This window comes from Ambystoma mexicanum, chromosome 3p, assembly GCF_040938575.1.
Source record: "Ambystoma mexicanum isolate Mex_15411 chromosome 3p, UKY_AmexF1_1, whole genome shotgun sequence".
Classification (NCBI taxonomy): domain Eukaryota; kingdom Metazoa; phylum Chordata; class Amphibia; order Caudata; family Ambystomatidae; genus Ambystoma; species Ambystoma mexicanum.
In genome coordinates this window covers 379447097-379465571 of record NC_090925.1, presented here as the reverse complement: position 1 = coordinate 379465571, position 18475 = coordinate 379447097, and positions in this window count along the sequence as shown.

The window sequence follows — 18475 nt, the reverse complement described above, 5'->3', positions numbered from 1 at the left end:
TAATTACGCCACCGTAAAATACGGTGGCGTAATTAACAACAAGGTCCCGTAGCGCCATGGATTTCTCCGCCCGGAAAAACCAGGCGGAAAACGCTCCATGGCGCTACGGGAACTCGTAGTGGGGCGGACGGGTCCGCCGCGAATACCGCTGGCGTAAACCCACTCCGCCAGGGTCGTAATGAGGCCCATTGATTGGATAAGGTTTGAATGGCGGTCTAAGAGAATATCTCGAATATCTCTCTGCATACGTGTCAGTCATTGGTCCTCATGGGGGCTGTCAGAATAATGAGCAGCATTGTGCGTTTTTGACTCTTCGGGCCATCATGTTCATGGGGGCGAGGAGAGGCATTCCAGGGACCCTCTCTTCAATACTTTGCTTTTGTTGAAACTGGAGGGGGATTATGATCAGGACACAAGTAAATTGAATGGCACTTTTAAAATAGTGAAACAATGTATGGCAAAGCACAGGATGTGTTTAAACGATGCCAAAATGGAACTGCAACTTTTTGATTCAACACATATGAGGTCTAAATTAGACCCTAGATATGCAAATTTCCTGTTAGATGGATGTTATATCAAGACACAAACAAAAGTAAAAACTATAGGTACATACTTGGATTGTAGTAGTAGCGCAAAGGCCTAAGTCAATGGGATTGTATGCAACACACATTATCATTTGAAGTTACTGAGAAAAATCAGTTCTATGTGAAAATACCTTATTTTAAAGGTCTCAAGAGAAAAAGACCAATTTACAATGCACAATTTTCTTTTGATCGTAAAAACAGCATTGTAGAGGTCTTTTTCTCTTGAGACCTTTAAAATACGTTAAAAAAGATATGCAGGGGGAATCGCTCCTGAGCCCCCCATTGTTCCTTCTGCCCTCCAACCTCTCCCATGAGATTTCAGCCCCAGTCCCCTACCCCCACCCCACACCTGTCCCCACCCCCCACCCAAACCAAAACACATACATACACACAATACACACACCAACACACGCACCCACACACTTACCCGTTCTCCTCGCTCTCCGCTTCCAGAACCCGCAGAGCCTGTCAGCCCCTGTGCGCACTCATGTGTGGCAGGGGCGTGAAAGTTTGATTTAGAAAGACTGCTCCGTCTGGTCACGGAGCTATCTTTCTAAATCAGTGTTTTAGTGAAAAGATCGTTATAAAAATACCTTTTCATTTAGGATCGGAAAATCACACCATTGATTTGAGATAAAAGTTGTGATAAGTTGGCCAGAGCCAAAATTCTATTAAGAGTGGATTACTGTAATGACCTGTTGGACAGTTATTCTAAGAAAAGCACCATACAAAAGGTACAGTTGTCAATTGACAAGTACCAAGCCTCTAAGCATTTGTAATGTGTAACTACACAATGCAAACCAAACAATCCCTTCCACTGAGGACTCCTTGTAGAAGTAATTTATAGACAAAGACATTATTAGTTTGTTTAATTTATTTTCTTAGTTTTGTAATCTGACCAACATCATCGTGGAAAATGTGTACAAAAGCGACAATTATTGGTTGAACAAACATTAAAATCTAAATTGTAAAAAAGCACCACACCAACCGGTGACCATATATCTCAAAACATCCCTGTCATAGCCTTTCATCCCCATTCACACCAATTTCATTCGTATTGTGCAAACAAACGCAATCCCAATTGTATGTTCTGGAATCAGAACAACTGGTCTATTCCCATAGACCTTTAGATGCTAAAGATCCCCCCTCTCCCCTGCTGATTCTACTCCCCCTCGGCACCATGCACCTGGCCACCCTCTTTCCTCCGGGCCCAGGTACCTGCTCCTCTTGCCACCCGTACACACTGCCTCCGGGCCACCCCTTGCACTGGGGTTTGTATCTGCTACCCATACAGCCCCCACCCCCTTTTTGTTCTTCCTGCACTTATCAGACCTACCCAGCCTGCTGCCTTAAACCCAGCACTTGCCACTTGCTGGCTGCACTCCCTCATTTATTGCCTTTTTGTTTATTCATTTTATTATTATTTATGTATTTTTTTCCTCCTTGCTCTGCACTCTCCTTTTGTTCCCCCTTCCATGCACTTCTCCCTCTCCCCCTCTACCATGCACTTGCATGTTCTCAATGTCACTGGGCCTAGTAAGATTGTTGTTTTTGTTTCTCCTCTGTTCCCCTTCCCTTGCCTTGTCGCGCTCTGAAACACTTTTGTATGAGCACGATAGAAATAAAATATCAATATCAATATATTTATCGTCTCATAAAGTGCATCAATATATATTCTAAAGGTGGTATATATTGTCAAATTTCTTTAAATATATACAATTGCCACAATATTTCTGTGTGACCCAAGTAGAGTCCAACTCCTGGGTGGAGTAGGACCTCTGGTCTTGTCGACTCGAGTTTCGGCAACTAGTCGGTAGAACAATTTCCAACCAGTGCACCTCATCAGGACAAACAAATATAAAAATACATTCTTAAAGATAACTGCAAGTTGGTGTACGATAGAGTTCATTTATTAGATGTTTAACTGCGTTGATTCTTGTGTATTTCATACTCCAGCCCCACAAAGACGTAGTTGTCGAGCGGTACTTTGCCAGACTAGTTCACAATAACGTGCACGAGTTTGAAGGCCGTTCCACAGGTTTGAGTCTCGCAGCAATGGTCTTGTTAATTCCAACCAGTCGTATCACCCTCAATTGTGCGAATGAATTCCTTTATCAGTGACTCTGTTGTATCTCATAAAACCGCCTTGTCAATGTTTAGGCAAGAGTCCCCATTGGCAATCAGGACAACTTCACATTTGTCCGGATGAATCTGCAGAGTCGAAAATGGACCCCACTTCCGTGTTGCTCACCGAATCGAACTCTTCTTACGGGCTCTCTCCTAGTCGAGCACAAAGTCAAGGTTAACCCTACATTTTCCACAAGAGAACCTCCGGCAGCCGTTATCCACCGCTATCCACCTTCCAAGAAAAGCAGGCATGTGCTTCAAGTTGTTCAAAATGATGCTATTGCATCATAAAACAAGTTCCAAGTTGTGCGCTCTGAGGCCCATGGGCGTGTGGCGCATTATACAAATTTAAATAAATAAATTAAATAAGAGGGGAACATATTACAGCATACCGAAAATCCCTCCATTGGCTTCCAATCAAGGCCAGAGTGCAATTTAAGATGGTTGTTTTAAGTCCATAAGGCAGTCTATGCTGCAGCACCGGATTACCTGAAAACAAGAATAACCATCTACCAGCCACACAAAAGGCTGCGCTCAAGCAACAGTATGTCATTGAGCTGTCCACAACCAAAGCAGATTAAAGCTAAGGGCAAATAATGTCCATATATTGCATCTATTGCTTGGCATATTCTCCCTCCACACTTGTGCCTAGAAAGAAATCTATTATCCTTTCGGAAGAGTTTGAAAACATACTTTATAAATACAAATAAAAACAATTCTTCTCTCTCTGCCCCAGTATCAGTTAGCGGTCCTGTGCTTTATGTTCTTGTCGTGAGTGTTTTTGTCACGCCCTGATGCCTGTCGGGTTTTCAGCATGTAATCAAATAAAAATAAAATAAATAAATAAAATAAAATAAAGATGTACCGTATGCAGAACAGTGCTGTGCAGCCGGCACCTTACCATAGATCTGGCACTTAGCTAGTTAAGTTTATCAGCACTGCTTTTTCAAACAGTGATTGAAATGGTAATGGAGCATTTCCACCCGAAAGGCCGCAGAAGTGCTGCAGTTACCCAGCATGTCTGTGGCTTCTTGAAGATATTCAGTCACAAAGTAAAACTCCTTTTCTAAAGCTTGGTATATATATCCATGATGTCTGTTTAAAAAGGCTTGCTTTTTTGTGACTTTTCAAAATTTTCTTAGGAATATGCATAGTAACAGGCTGGAGGTTTCTGCTAATCAATTGCCATATGCAGATCCATGATGTGCCTTTAAGTGCACATTTATAGTGATGTAAAGCCATGCATGCAAACATTCCCCATCCTTCCATTCCGCTGATGCTAAATGTGCATTCTGTGTTTGTGGACGAGAAATGAAGTGCTGCAAACCTCAGAATGCAAAGTTAAATTCGGGACTGCTCCTAGCATCTCCCAAAAGGAACAGGGCATGGTGGCATATATGTGAAACAGACAAGACTTTTCAAGAGTGCAAAACCTTGAATTCTTTGAGTTTAGTCTTAGATTCAGGATGTGGAAAATAAAGCGGCAATCATGCTTTTGTGGTTTACACGTTTATATCTTGTCTGTTTTTTTGAAAAAAAAATTTCTTCGATATGATTGATTTAATAATAAACTTTACAAATCATAATAAAAAAGAATTTGATTCCGAACAATAATACATGATATCAGAAACTAAAGACATTTGCATTAATATGTATACACTTCATTCCAATGTTCTTAAAGCATTATCAAAATCCATTTTCAAATTTAGAACAATAATATTCCATAAAGTGAATAATGCATTTACCAGATGTACCGATCTGCCTGAAAGGCAATATTTCTAAAAATGGTTAGGGGCCTTATGACGAGAATTAGGTACATATTTATCTAATAATGTTGGTGCTATAGTGTGGACTGCGGGCATTGTGTAAACAGATGTTTCATTTTTTCCAAAGAAGATGAATCGCAAAAACCTCTACAAGTTTACCTTTCTTTAGGTATGGTATTATAGACACCCTCAATGGTAAGGTATTATAGACACCCTCAATGGTAAGGTATTATGGACCCCCTCAATGGTATGGTATTATGGACACCCTCAATGGTATGGTATTATGGACACCCTCAATGGTAAGGTATTATGGACACCCTCAATGGTAAGGTATTATGGACACCCTCAATAGTAAGGTATTATGGACACCCTCAATGGCAAGGTATTATGGACCCCCTCAATGGTAAGGTATTATGGACACCCTCAATGGCAAGGTATTATGGACCCCCTCAATGGTAAGGTATTATGGACCCCCTCAATGGTATGGTATTATGGACACCCTCAATGGTATGGTATTATGGACACCCTCAATGAGTGAAGGAAGAAGATTATGTTGTGGCCGCATTAGAAATCTACCTATATTGTCATTAGGACAAAGAAGTAGGTAGGGAGCAGGTTTCATTAATGAATTAAGGAATTAACATAATTCTGATATTTTATTTTGTTTCCAAATATTTTACATGTATATTCCAGTCCCAGAGATAGGCTGTGTTTTTAATGTGATGTTTTTTGTTTTTTTATTTAGTGGTCAGACTGCGACCCACTATATCTTTTCATGGACATGGTTTCACGATTCTTTAAACAATATACAATAAAAGTCCTTGCCCTGGCCAGCCAAATCACCAAAGAGCCCTAATACACATCAGAATAGATCAGCATCATCCTTATATAGACTAAACTATGCCTAATATCCATTAGGTTTTTAGTGAGGTACGGTCTAGTTCTAGGCGAATGGCTTTGAATAGAAATGCTCTGGAGTAGGCATAAGATGGTTCTCCATAATTTGCATTCCTTGGCATTTAGCTACTCTAGTTTCAGACAGGATTACATTTCTAGATCATATATTCCAGCTGGGATGATGCTGGTGATACAGACTTTTCTGACTCCTTTGAAGGAGAAACCCAAAGAATATTTAGTGAAGCTCTTAATGAAAGCTAGTCTCGCAAGGCCTTTTAGGTAACATAAGGTTGAATAGTAGACTGTACTTTGGTATTTGTTTTCTATGCTCCCAGATATTTTATTTTTGACTTTTGTTCAAATCATACCTCTGCCCATCAGCCCGGTTTCTACAGGCAAGATTAATATGCTTCCTTACCCCAGAGGCCAAAACCTTTGATTGCTCAAAATTAATAAAAAAATCATTGCAATTAGCATATTTAATCAGGACTGTATTAGAGGGCCTCATTACAAGTGAGGCGGAACGGGTTAACGGGACCCGCTAAAGGAGGCGGACCCGTTAAACCCATTCCGCCTCATTACAAGCTCCCCTCGCTGGACCCGGTAAGTAACGCCTGGTCAAACCAGGCGTGCTTACCGGGTCCCGTGAGGGGAAGAGGGAGCAAACAACGGGCCGCTCGTAATCGGCCCGTTGTTTGCTCCCTCCCCCATTCCCATTCAGCCTTATGTGGGCTGAAATGGGAATGGGGAAGGTCCGGGCCCGGGTTCCTGGAGGGAGGAATTACCGGGCCCTCCGAACTCGGAATGGCCCAGTAATTCCCACTTCTGGGGACCCGGACCCGATTTTGGCGGCAGCCATGCCGCCAATAGCGGCATGGCTACCGCCAAAATTGTAATGAGGCCCTCGAGTTTTAATCCGACTTGGGTCTGGTCCACTATTACACATCACCGGCGACATACACAATCATCACCGACATTCGGAGGAAAATGATGAGATGCTTCAATGGTCTTCATCATGTCCGTCAAATAAAGATTGAAAAGAAGGTGAACAAAAATGAAGTCCTGGTTAAGTCAATGATTTATGGGAATAGAGTTAGAGGGTTATCCTAGGTGCTTTAGACGAACCTTCACAGACGTTTTTGAGAACAATTGTTGTTTTAAGTTTAAGAGGCCAAGTGGTACACCCCAGTTTACTGATTTGCACCAAAGTAGGTTCCGATTTTTTTTGTGGTTTAAAATAAGTCGTTTTTCTTTTTAAATGTATTTAATTTGTTTTGGTTTTGCAATAAAAACCTTTCACAAATTCATCAAGTTTACAAAAACATTATTCATATGTCAATAAAATCAGAAAAAGGTCAAATACATCATGAAACACATTATTAAAATGGTAATGGGTATAAAACATTGACTCAAGATGACACCAATAGTAGTCCTACCAAGTATGATAGCCATGTGATCACTCCCCATTACTCAAAAGTCTTTTAGTGAGTGCATCCCCTTAAAGGCAAATATCTCAGTTAGAAATGCCACCGTAGCTATGGATTGCGCCAGATATTTTGCACTCATGATCCGGCATCACAGATTATCAGAAAACACAGCTGATGTAGTATGCACAAAATGAGAAAAATAAAATAACCATCTAGGTACAAAAAATTTGCAGTCCTAACTAGATGTTGAAAAGTGTTGATGTCCCCTCCTAATTAACACAATCTGGAAGTCCTTTTAGAAAAATCTTAGCCTATGTGTGGCCCTTTGACTTCCAAGGTATGCATACAGTTTAACCTAACTCTAAGCATTGTGTCTTTATAAAGCCTTGAGGGGGCTTTAGTAAGATAACTCTGCGGGAGTCAACCACCCTTGGAGCCCTCCGCACATGTAATATATCATTTAAATAAGGTCAAATTACGCAAGTGATCCAGAGTAACATTCCTCTCCCAGAACTTCAATTTTTGCTTTTTCTTATTGAAAGGAAGGTGGTCAATGGAGATATCCACCCCCATTAAATAATGTTCACATGAAATCATAAAAACATTCAAAAGCTTATATGACCCATCCCGAGAGATTTCCCCAAATTCAAGCCCCCCTTACACACAACTTTCATACATAAATGAACCGTATTCCACTTGTATGCCGACCACCAGGAATCCAGGCCCAGGTTGCACCAAATTACTTCTATGGAGATTGAGGGGGTAGTCTTAAAATGCCACACCACATTTTCCTCCCTACACAACAATGAAGCCAAATCTTTAAATAAGGCGGGGAAACACTCCAGGCCATATAGAACAATGTGCATCACTTCAGCTTTAGAAATTTCAAGCAAAAACAAAATGTCTTACTGATTAATCTCATTTGTACCAGAAGAGTTTGGATTTTCTCCCTCAATCTTGCCTTCAGGATTTTTAGGATGTTCTTGGTTGCAAAAATATAGACCAAATACAAGAAACTATTAACTGCTGCAATTTTCTTGCCATCAATAGTTCACACCAATTTTCTGGTCTTTATTCAATAGGTTTCGATTTACTGCATCGGAAGCTGCTTTGAAGTCTATAAAGGCAAGGTATAAAGGTGGAGCATTTTTATAACTTGCCTGCTGTATGAAATATTGTAACACAGTAAAATTGTCCAGGATGGAGAAACCAGAAAGAAAACCAGTCTGAAATCTTGGAAGAATGGTATTTGCATTTGCCCATTTGGTCAGCTCGATGTGTAATATTGTAGCAAAGATCTCACTACTAGCATCGAGCATCTGTAGTCAGCAATAGTTTCCGGGGGCCGGATCAATCTCTGTTTTTATGAACTCGGTTAAGGAGCGATTCTTGCCAAAATTGTTGTACACTGCGTTTACACACCTACCCACATAGTTTGAGCAATAAAGGATCCTTTTAATGACAATACTGGGTTTTTGCCTCTAAGAACAAAGATTTAATATGAGAGTTTCACTTAGCCTCAGACATGGGATTTATCTCAGATGACACATTTTTGGACCTAATGTTTTTGACTAATCGCCAGAACATCTTTGAGTCTTTTAGCACTATCTGCCACTGAACAGTCTTCACAGAATATTTGTGTCTATGGTGCCAATTTCTAAATCATATTTTTATTTGGTGAACCAAATGATTGTGTTTCAGGTGACCAGAAGCATTATTTTTCTAAACTATCCAAATAGCGCAACACAATACCTGTTTTTCCCAGCCACAACACATTGGGCCTCATTACGATAGTGGCGTTAAGGCAACAACTGTCACGCTCACCTGATTCCCACGGAGGCGCAGGTCTGGCTTCGAGTGCTGATGCTTCTTCAATGGTGAATCGCAGGACTCTGAAGATGGACTCTCTGGCTCGCAGGAATATTCCCCTGTGCGTGAAAAGGGAGTATTACCTACTGACGGAATAATGCTCAAGCCTCCCACTCCCTACCAACCCTCCACGATACCCTTCCTCGATTCCCCGTGAAGTCTCACCTTAGGTTCTGGAAGGATGACTTCTGCTTCTGATGCAGGGGCGCGTTGAAACCCAGTTACTTCACTGGATTGAGGTTTGATGGGAGTTCAAATAAGCTTGACTATTCAGGTAAGGCGCTGTAAGAGTTCTGTTGCAAGTTCAAAAGTTCAAGCTTAATAATAATGTTCATTGTCTTATTGCAGCAAGCGCTAACGCTTATGTCTTTTTCCCCTTAGGGGCCGGGGTTCGGAATGCCGGAGATATGGCGCCGACCCGAAGTGAAACGTGCAGTTCCAGTAAATGACAGGTAAGTTCTGGATGAGCGTTCGGGTAATGTCTTTGCATTCGCTCATTCAATGTCTTTGTCTTTTTTCCCCATAGGGGCCGGGGTCTGGAATGCCAGGAAGCGGCAAGACCCGAGATGAAATGGGAATGACCCAACAGGTAAGTCTTAGAAGGAAACTGAGCTTTTCCTATTCCCTTCCTTCTCTCACCTTGTGTTCTTGTCTTTTTCTCTCTAGGCTCTGGGAAGTGGCTGCGGATCCGGATGATCGCTGCTGAAGATGGAGGTGCCCAGGAAAGGTGAGTGAAATGCAGCGCTGCAGCGATCGAAGCGAAATGCTTTTAAAATGATGTCTTCCCTTTCAGGATTGTCGGTGTGAAGTCTCCGTGATGCAGCTTTAGCAGGTAAGGTCTTCTTTCTCTCCAATTCTCTCTTAGCAGGTGACCCAGGATGCTGACAGGCGTGGCTGAAGTCCAAATGCAGGAGCTGACACGGTGAGCGGCCAGCTGCGAGGAGCAGAACAACGCGAAGCGTGAGTTGCTGATCGGGTGTGGTTTAAATAGCTTTGGAAGAAGTTCCAGGTATGTATCCTTCCACCGATCAGGTATGTATCCTTCCCCGACCACACCCAGGGGAAAGTAGTCCCACAGGTAAAGCAGTTCCATTCAGGCCTCAAGAGGGCCTGGATGTAGCAGCATGGTCTGCATCAGGTAAGTGCACATTAAAACACTTGAACACATGTCTAGCTTTATGAGCCTGGCGCCTAAGGCGCCAGGACAGGGGTCCAACATGAGCCTGGCGCCTGAGGCGCCAGGACTGTGTCCAAAGGGCCCCAGCTTGGGCCCACTGGCACTTCCCTGAGGGGAATGATGCCTGCCTCTAAGGTTGCTGGGTCGGACCTGGCTCCTTGGAGGTAGGCATCATGACAGTACCCCCTCTCAAGGCCCCTCCCAAGGTTGTTCCCTCCGGGGGTTTTGGCTTGTTCGGAAATCTCCGGTGGAACCTTTGTATTAATCGAGGTGCGTGAACATGCTTACTAGGCTCCCACGATCTCTCCTGAGGTCCATATCCCTTCCAGTCAACAAGATAGAAGAGTTTGGACTTTAACACCTTGGAGTCTAAAATGTCTTTAACTTCGAATTATAATTCCCCTTCAATTTGAACTGGGTCTGGAGGCTTGGACAGTCGGGTCCCTGGTTGTACTGGCTTCAAAAGTGATGCATGAAAAACTGGATGAATACGCATGTTAGATGGTAAATCCAGTTTAAAGGCCACGTGATTGATTATAGCCTTGATGAGATAAGGTCCTATGAACCTGGGATTGAAGGTTCGCGGGCCCTTGAGGGGTAAATGTTTCGTTGCTAGCCATACCTGGTCTCCTACTTGGTAAGGAGGAGTTTTACTTCGGTGCAAATCAGCGTTTTCTTTATACTTTTTCTTGGCTTGCTGTAAATGAGTTGCAGCTTCTTTGAAGGCTCGGGCTATTGTGGAATGCAGATGATTTACTGCGGGCATTTCCAGGGTCAGAGGTGGATCTAGATCAGGGGTCCGAGGATGGTGACCATACAAAGTATAAAAAGGAGTTTGTCCGGTTCCAGAATGCACTGAATTGTTGTATGCATATTCTGCGATCCAAAGGATGTCTTTCCAATTTAACTCGGATTGGTGTAACATGCACCAAAGATATTGCTCGAGAGTCTGATTGGTTCGCTCGGTTTGTCCGTCGGTCTGGGGGTGGTGGCTAGTGGATAACCGCACATCTATTTGTGCTAGTTGGCAACACTTCTTCCAAAAATGGGAGATAAATTGACTTCCACGATCCGAGACTAATATGGAAGGAAAACCATGTATGCGAACTATATTCTCCAGAAATTCCTTGGCCAAGGTGGAAGCTGAAGGCAAACCTTTTAAAGGGATAAAGTGGGCCATTTTGGAGAATAGATCCACAATTACAAGGATAGTGTTGTAACCAGCACAAGGAGGCAGGTCAGTTATAAAGTCCATTGACAAGGTGTGCCATGGTGCCGGTTGAATATCCAAGGGTTGAAGTAGGCCGGGTGGCCTTTTCTTTTGACCCTTGTTTTGGGCGCAAATTCCGCAAGACAATACAAAAGACTTTATGTCTTTTCTCCAAGAAGGCCACCAGAAGTGGCGTTTGATTTTTTCCTCCGTTTTAGCGATACCAGGGTGTCCTTCCATTAATGATTCATGATGATGGGCAATAACAAGTTCTTGCAATTCTTTACTAGGCAGAAACAACCGCTCCTGGAAGTAGGGTAAGTCATCCTTAATGGTGTAATGAGGACCCTTTTCACTCCATTCCAGTAAGGCTTAAGAGTCTAGAAGTTGTTTTACTTGCGTTTGGATGTCCTCAATAGTTTGCAATGAAGTTAGGCCTAAGATTCTTTGTTCAGGTATGATTAGCACAGGTTCTAAACTCGAATTGGGTTCTTCCATGCCAATCCGGGATAAGGCGTCCGCTTTATCATTCTTGCAGCCAGGGCGATAGGTAATTACAAAATCAAATTCCGCAAAGAATAGAGCCCATCGGAGTTGTCGTGAAGATTGAGCTTTGGCCGTCTTTAAATACTGTAAATTTCTGTGCTCCGTAATTACGGTGATGGTGTGTCTTGCCCCGAGAAGGTAGTGACGCCAAGCCTTGAAAGCAGTTTTAATAGCCAGTAACTCTTTGTCAGTAATTGCGTAGTTGATTTCAGGAGGAGAAAATTTCCTGGACCAAAAGGCCACAGGGTGTAGTTGGTTAGTTTCTGGGTCTCTTTGCGACAGGACAGCTCCCATGGCCGAACTGGGTGCGTCGGTTTCCACAATGTAAGGGAGATCTGGGTGTGGGTGCTTCAATATAAGTGCAGAGGTGAATTTGGTTTTCAGGTCCTGAAAGGCTTGTTCGGCCTCAAGAGTCCATTCAAAGCTTTGTTTTTCTTTAGGAGAGCTGTGATGGGTTGGACTGTTCGGGAAAATTCCGGGATGAATCTTCGATAGAAATTGGCGAAGCCGAGCATGCTCTGAACTCCCTTCACCGAGCTAGGAGATGGCCATTTGAGGATGGCGTCCACCTTTCGTGAGTCCATTCGGACTCCTTGAGGTGTCAGGATGAATCCGAGAAACTCCACTTCTGTGGTATGAAAAACGCATTTTTCGAGCTTTGCAAATAGTCTGTGCTGGCGCAATTTCTCAAGAACTGCCCTAACATGTTTTCTGTGATCGGATTCTGAAGAAGAGTATACCAGGATGTCGTCAATATAAACAATGACACAGACGTCGATAAGTTCCAGAAGAACATCATTCATAAAGTACTGAAAGGCGGCAGGTGCATTGCACAAATCGAAGGGCATCACCTGATATTCGAAGAGCCCAAATTTGGTGCGGAATGCAGTCTTCCATTCGTCGCCTTCTTTTATACGCACCAGGTGATAAGCTCCTCGGAGATCTAACTTGGTGTACACACGAGCGTCTTTCACCTGGTCAATAAGCTCAGGGATCAGGGGCAGAGGATAACGATTCTTAATCGTTATTTGATTTAGGGCGCGATAGTCTATACATGTTCTAAGGTCGCCCTCTTTTTTCGGCACGAAGAACAGAGCTGAGGAGACAGGAGACTTGGACGGGCGAATAAAACCATTGGCTAGGTACTGATCTAAATACTGACGCAAATGTAGGTTCTCAGGTTCCGTAAGAGCATAAATCCTACTACAAGGTAGTTGAGCATTGGGTACCAGATCGATTTGGCAATCATAAGACCGATGGGGAGGTAACGTGTTAGCCTGTTCTTTCTGAAAAACGTCTTGGAATTCTTGGTATTCTGACGGTAGCTGTACAGGGGTGGAAGTTGCTGAGGCTAGACCCATAACTGGATTTCTTGGGTAACAAGTTGGTTCACAATCAGGAAAACTTATCTTCTTTGCTCGCCAGTCAATTCTGGGATTATGTGTTTCTAACCAAGGAATTCCAAGAATTACTTGAAATTGTGGGGCCTTGATCACATCAAACACGATTGCTTCCCGATGTCCATCCTGACCCACCAGTGTCATTTCAACGGTGGAATGCGTTACAGGCCCTGAGGCTATTTTGGTTCCATCTACTGTAGTAATGACATCTTCGGTTACTTTCGGGCGGAGAGGGAGCTTAATCCTGGAAGCCAATTCACGGTCTATGTAATTTCCAATAGCTCCACTGTCGATGTATGCTTTTATAGCATGCAACAGCTGAGGCTGTTATGGGTCCACGAGCACCATTGGCATGACAAAATGCGAGGTCAAAGAGTTTGTTTTCAAGCTCGGCAAGCGGACCCCTACGCTTGTCGGGCTAGGTCGTTTCCCGAATCAGGTGTCAATAAATCGTTATCAGTGGCTCCAACCACCTTCTTAGGTGGTTTAACCGGACAATTTCGAAGAAAGTGACCGGAAGTCCCGCAATACAGACAAAGTTGCATTTGCCGCCTTCTCTCTCGTTCCTTCTGCGTTAATGGTCCTTTAACACCGCCGATTTGCATAGGTTCGGATACGTCGGTACTCTTGGAGTTAGCGTGGGTTTTGATCGGTACTCGGGTTTCGTACTTGAACCGATCTGCTTTTCTATTTTGAAGTCTGTGATCAAGTTGAACCACCAAGTCTCTGTAATCTGCGCAGACCTGGGGTGGATCTACTATCTGAGCTAGAACATCCTTAAGCTCTCCGCGCAGGCCTCGATGAAACAATGTGATCCTTTTGTTTTCTGGCCATCCAGTTTCCACAACTAGTCTATTAAAGGTGGCAACGTAGGACAGGAGATCCTGATTACCTTGTCGTAAGGATAGCAGTTCGTTATCAAGGGCCTGTCCTTGAGAGTGTCGAGCAAACAATCTTTCCATGCTGGCCTGGAAACCCTGAAAATTCTGGAGAATGGGATCATCCTGATTTACCAATGGAATAGACCAATCTGCAGCACTGCCACTGAGGTAAGATAGTATAAAGGCTACCTTGGTCTGGTCGTTAGGGAAGGCCCCGGGTCTGCATAAAAAGTGTAAACGACATTGGTTCATAAAGACGGCATATTTCTTGGGATCCCCCGCAAAACGTTCAGGCGGGGCCAAAGGCATGTGTCCAGGTAGATTGATTTGTACCGGGTTATTCAACCCCATTGATGTGGAAGTACCTCCGGAATTAGGTAAAGGAGTGTGCCCTGCCTGGGCCTGCAATAACCTTTTGGCCAGGTTATCTGTTCTTTCCTTGGATAGGATCAGTTCTCTTTTGAGAGCGTTAGTCTCCTGGCGGGCTGAGTGCACTTCTACCCGTAATTCCCCCAACCAAAAGCTGGGCCAGCTGATCTGTCTCGGAAGTCTCCATAGCGCCAGGGTGGGAAATTGTGGGTTGGCTTCGCGTTCTGTCACGCTCACCTGATTCCCACGGAGGCGCAGGTCTGGCTTCGAGTGCTGATGCTTCTTCAATGGTGAAGCGCAGGACTCTGAAGATGGACTCTCTGGCTCGCAGGAATATTCCCCTGTGCGTGAAAAGGGAGTATTACCTACTGACGGAATAATGCTCAAGCCTCCCACTCCCTTCCAACCCTCCACGATACCCTTCCTCGATTCCCTGTGAAGTCTCACCTTAGGGTCTGGAAGGATGAGTTCTCCATCCTGCTTCTGATGCAGGGGCGCGTTGAAACCCAGTTACTTCACTGGATTGAGGTTTGATGGGAGTTCAAATAAGCTTGACTATTCAGGTAAGGCGCTGTAAGAGTTCTGTAGCAAGTTCAAAAGTTCAAGCTTAATAATAATGTTCATTGTCTTATTGCAGCAAGCGCTAACGCTTATGTCTTTTTCCCCTTAGGGGCCAGGGTTTGGAATGCCGGAGATATGGCGCCGACCCGAAGTGAAACGTGCAGTTCCAGTAAATGACAGGTAAGTTCTGGATGAGCGTTCGGGTAATGTCTTTGCATTCGCTCATTCAATGTCTTTGTCTTTTTTCACCATAGGGGCCGGGGTCCGGAATTCCAGGAAGCGGCAGGACCCGAAATGAAATGGGAATGACCCAACAGGTAAGTCTTAGAAGGAAACTGAGCTTTTCCTATTCCCTTCCTTCTCTCACCTTGTGTTCTTGTCTTTTTCTCTCTAGGCTCTGGGAAGTGGCTGCGGATCCGGATGATCGCTGCTGAAGATGGAGGTGCCCAGGAAAGGTGAGTGAAATGCAGCGCTGCAGCGATCGAAGCGAAATGCTTTTAAAATGATGTCTTCCCTTTCAGGATTGTCGGTGTGAAGTCTCCGTGATGCAGCTTTAGCAGGTAAGGTCTTCTTTCTCTCTCCAATTCTCTCTTAGCAGGTGACCCAGGATGCTGACAGGCGTGGCTGAAGTCCAGATGCAGGAGCTGACACGGTGAGCGTCCAGCTGCGAGGAGCAGAACAACGCGAAGCGTGAGTTGCTGATCGGGTGTGGTTTAAATAGCTTTGGAAGAAGTTCCAGGTATGTATCCTTCCACCGATCAGGTATGTATCCTTCCCCGACCACACCCAGGGGAAAGTAGTCCCACAGGTAAAGTAGTTCCATTCAGGCCTCAAGAGGGCCTGGATGTAGCAGCATGGTCTGCATCAGGTAAGTGCACATTAAAACACTTGAACACATGTCTAGCTTTATGAGCCTGGCGCCTAAGGCACCAGGACAGGGGTACAACATGAGCCTAGCACCTAAGGCGCCAGGACTGTGTCCAAAGGGCCCCAGCTTGGGCCCGCTGGCACTTCCCTGGGGGGGAATGATGCCTGCCTCTGGGGTTGCTGGGTCGGACCTGGCTCCTTGGAGGTAGGCATCATGACAACAACGGTGCGAGTAGTGCTACCGGCGCCGTTGTTGCCATGCCGCCACATTACCAGTTCTGCTCACGGGTGCCGCTCTGCACGCCTGGTCTGACCAGGCATGCAGAGCAGCACCCGTGAGCAGAACTGGATGATAGCAATGGTACCGTTATGAACGGTACCGCTGCTACCATCCTCCCCATTCCCATTGAGCCCTATCTGGGCTCAAATGGGAATGGGGATGCACCGGCTCCGGGTCCCGCGCAAGTGGAATTACTGGGCCCGCCAAGGTCGGAATGGCCCGGTAATTCCCCTTTTGTGGGACCCAGAGCCGGACCCAAGTTTGAGGGTAGCCATGCCGGTATAAACGGCATAGCTACCTCCCTCCACCCTCGTAATGAGGCCCGTTGTAAACAGAAGTTGATGTGTTTGATTGAGCATGTATCCATTATTGTTGGGATTTGCCAAATGTGTTAGATTGGCTATTGTGAATGCATCATGAAGCAAGACACAGACAATGGATTCAAAAGTGAAATGATTTATTAACTCAAATATCAGGATGGTTGAAGGCTATGCTAAGGTGTGATTTCCCTACTTGAATAAAACTAAGGAAAGTCGGCATCAATAAGTTTAATTTAAAAGTCTGTCCGTGTCCAGAACCTGTCATTGCCATCACAACTAAAGCTAAATAATGTGTAGGGATGGCAACAATAAAATACATGGTGATCAACACAAAGTTCTGAGCTTCTTTCAGCTCTTAGCTTCCATTTCAGCTTCCCTTCCCCAAGTTCAAGAAAGCTCCACAAAAGTGTGAGATTACCTCTCTCAAGTTCAAATCAGTTATATAAATCCTTGGGTCTCCCTTCCCCAAGTTCACGGCAACACTGTTCCACAAATCCTCAGGATTCTCTTCCCCAAGTTCAAGGCAACACAGTTCAAAAGAAAAGGGTATGTGGCTCCCATCCTCAAGAAAGTATTACAGTTGAGAGGTGGGCCATCAGCCAACTAAGTGGGCAACAGAGGAGCTCTGGCAACTTCCTCTGGGTCTACCAAGGTAGAATCCAATACAGTTCTGCTGTACCCACTATCCCTAAGGGCAGGAATGTCCACTCCATTAACTAGCACACTGTCTTTAAAATAGTGCTTGGTATTATCAGGAATCCCAGCATAAGCCTCTGTGACTTTAGGCTCCCAGGAACCCAGGGAAACTAAGACTACCTTACAATCTATCCCACTGGGGAAGGAGTCTGAGGAGAAGGAGGCCCCTGTGATCTCTTCCTCCTAATAAGGCCCGATTCGCAGAGTGGACCCCCCAAAAGTTTAACTTTATGTCTGGGGTCCCCCTTCACATGGTCACTTGCTCCACAAGCCACACAAGATCCACTGGGTCTTGGGACATAGGAATGCTTATTGTATCCAGAGTTTTGTTTAGGAGGATAATTTATTTTATTTTAAATTTTTGTACCGTGCACACATGCCCGTAGGCCTCAGAGCACACACATAACAAAACGAGACGAAAAACAAACAAGCAAAGAAGGGCATAGAGTCATGAAATTCAGTCAGAACTAAGAGTGAAAAGATGGGTTTTAATGGCCTTCTTGAAGGAAGCATAGTTGTCAATGAGGCGTATGGGAGCAGTAATAGAATTCCAAAGAAGAGGAGCTTGAACCTCGAAGGTTGTGCTGCCAAACCGACTCAATTTGAATATTGGTTGGATCAGTGTGAGTGCAAGAGATCAGCAAAGATTTCTGGTGGCCATCTTGCTCTTAATGCGATCCGATAGACAGACTGGACATGAGAAGGATATGCACTTATTGAGCTAGGGTAAAAACTTTGTGAGGTATTCTTTGCCTGACTGGGAGCCAATGTAGGGTTCTCCTAGATGTGGAAATATGGGTTTGACAGGTAAATTCATAGATGGTGCGTACAGCATTATTTTGTATTAACTGAAGGGCTTCGATGTTCAAAGAGGTAGTGCCGTGCAGGAGACTGTTACAATAGTCTAACCTTGAATTTATGAGCGCTGTAGACAACAGAGCGCAGTTTTCAGCAGTAATGAAAGGTCGAATGTATTGTATGCGCTTATTGATGAAGCTGCAAGCTGACCTAATATAAGAGAAATGAGGCTTCATGGACAATTCGTCATCTAAAATGACTCCTGTGGTTTTCACCTTCTTCAGGACCAGGATAGTATGTTCTGCAATCAAGTAGTCAGAATAGTCGGAAGTGAGTTTACTCCGTATTGTCTTGGAAGCAACCATCATAAATTCAGTTTTTGAATTATTAAGGGCTAGGGAGTTGTGGGCCATCCAGTTCTGTATGGCGTCATATATGGTGTTGAGGGAGGTAAGGTCCTGCTTGTAGTGTCCACTGAGCTGAAGAGCAACCTGGTGTCGTCGGCGTAGTTGGTGTATTGGACACCCAGCCTGTTCAGCAAGTCAAGCAGTGGCTGAATATAAATGTTAAAAAGGAGCAGCGACAAGCAGGAGCCTTGAGGGACACAGCAGGTTTGTGTAATGGAGGTAGAGTGATTGCTCCCTACACAAACCTATACATTGCAGGGTCACAGAAAGGAGGAGATCCAGTTGGAGGCTGA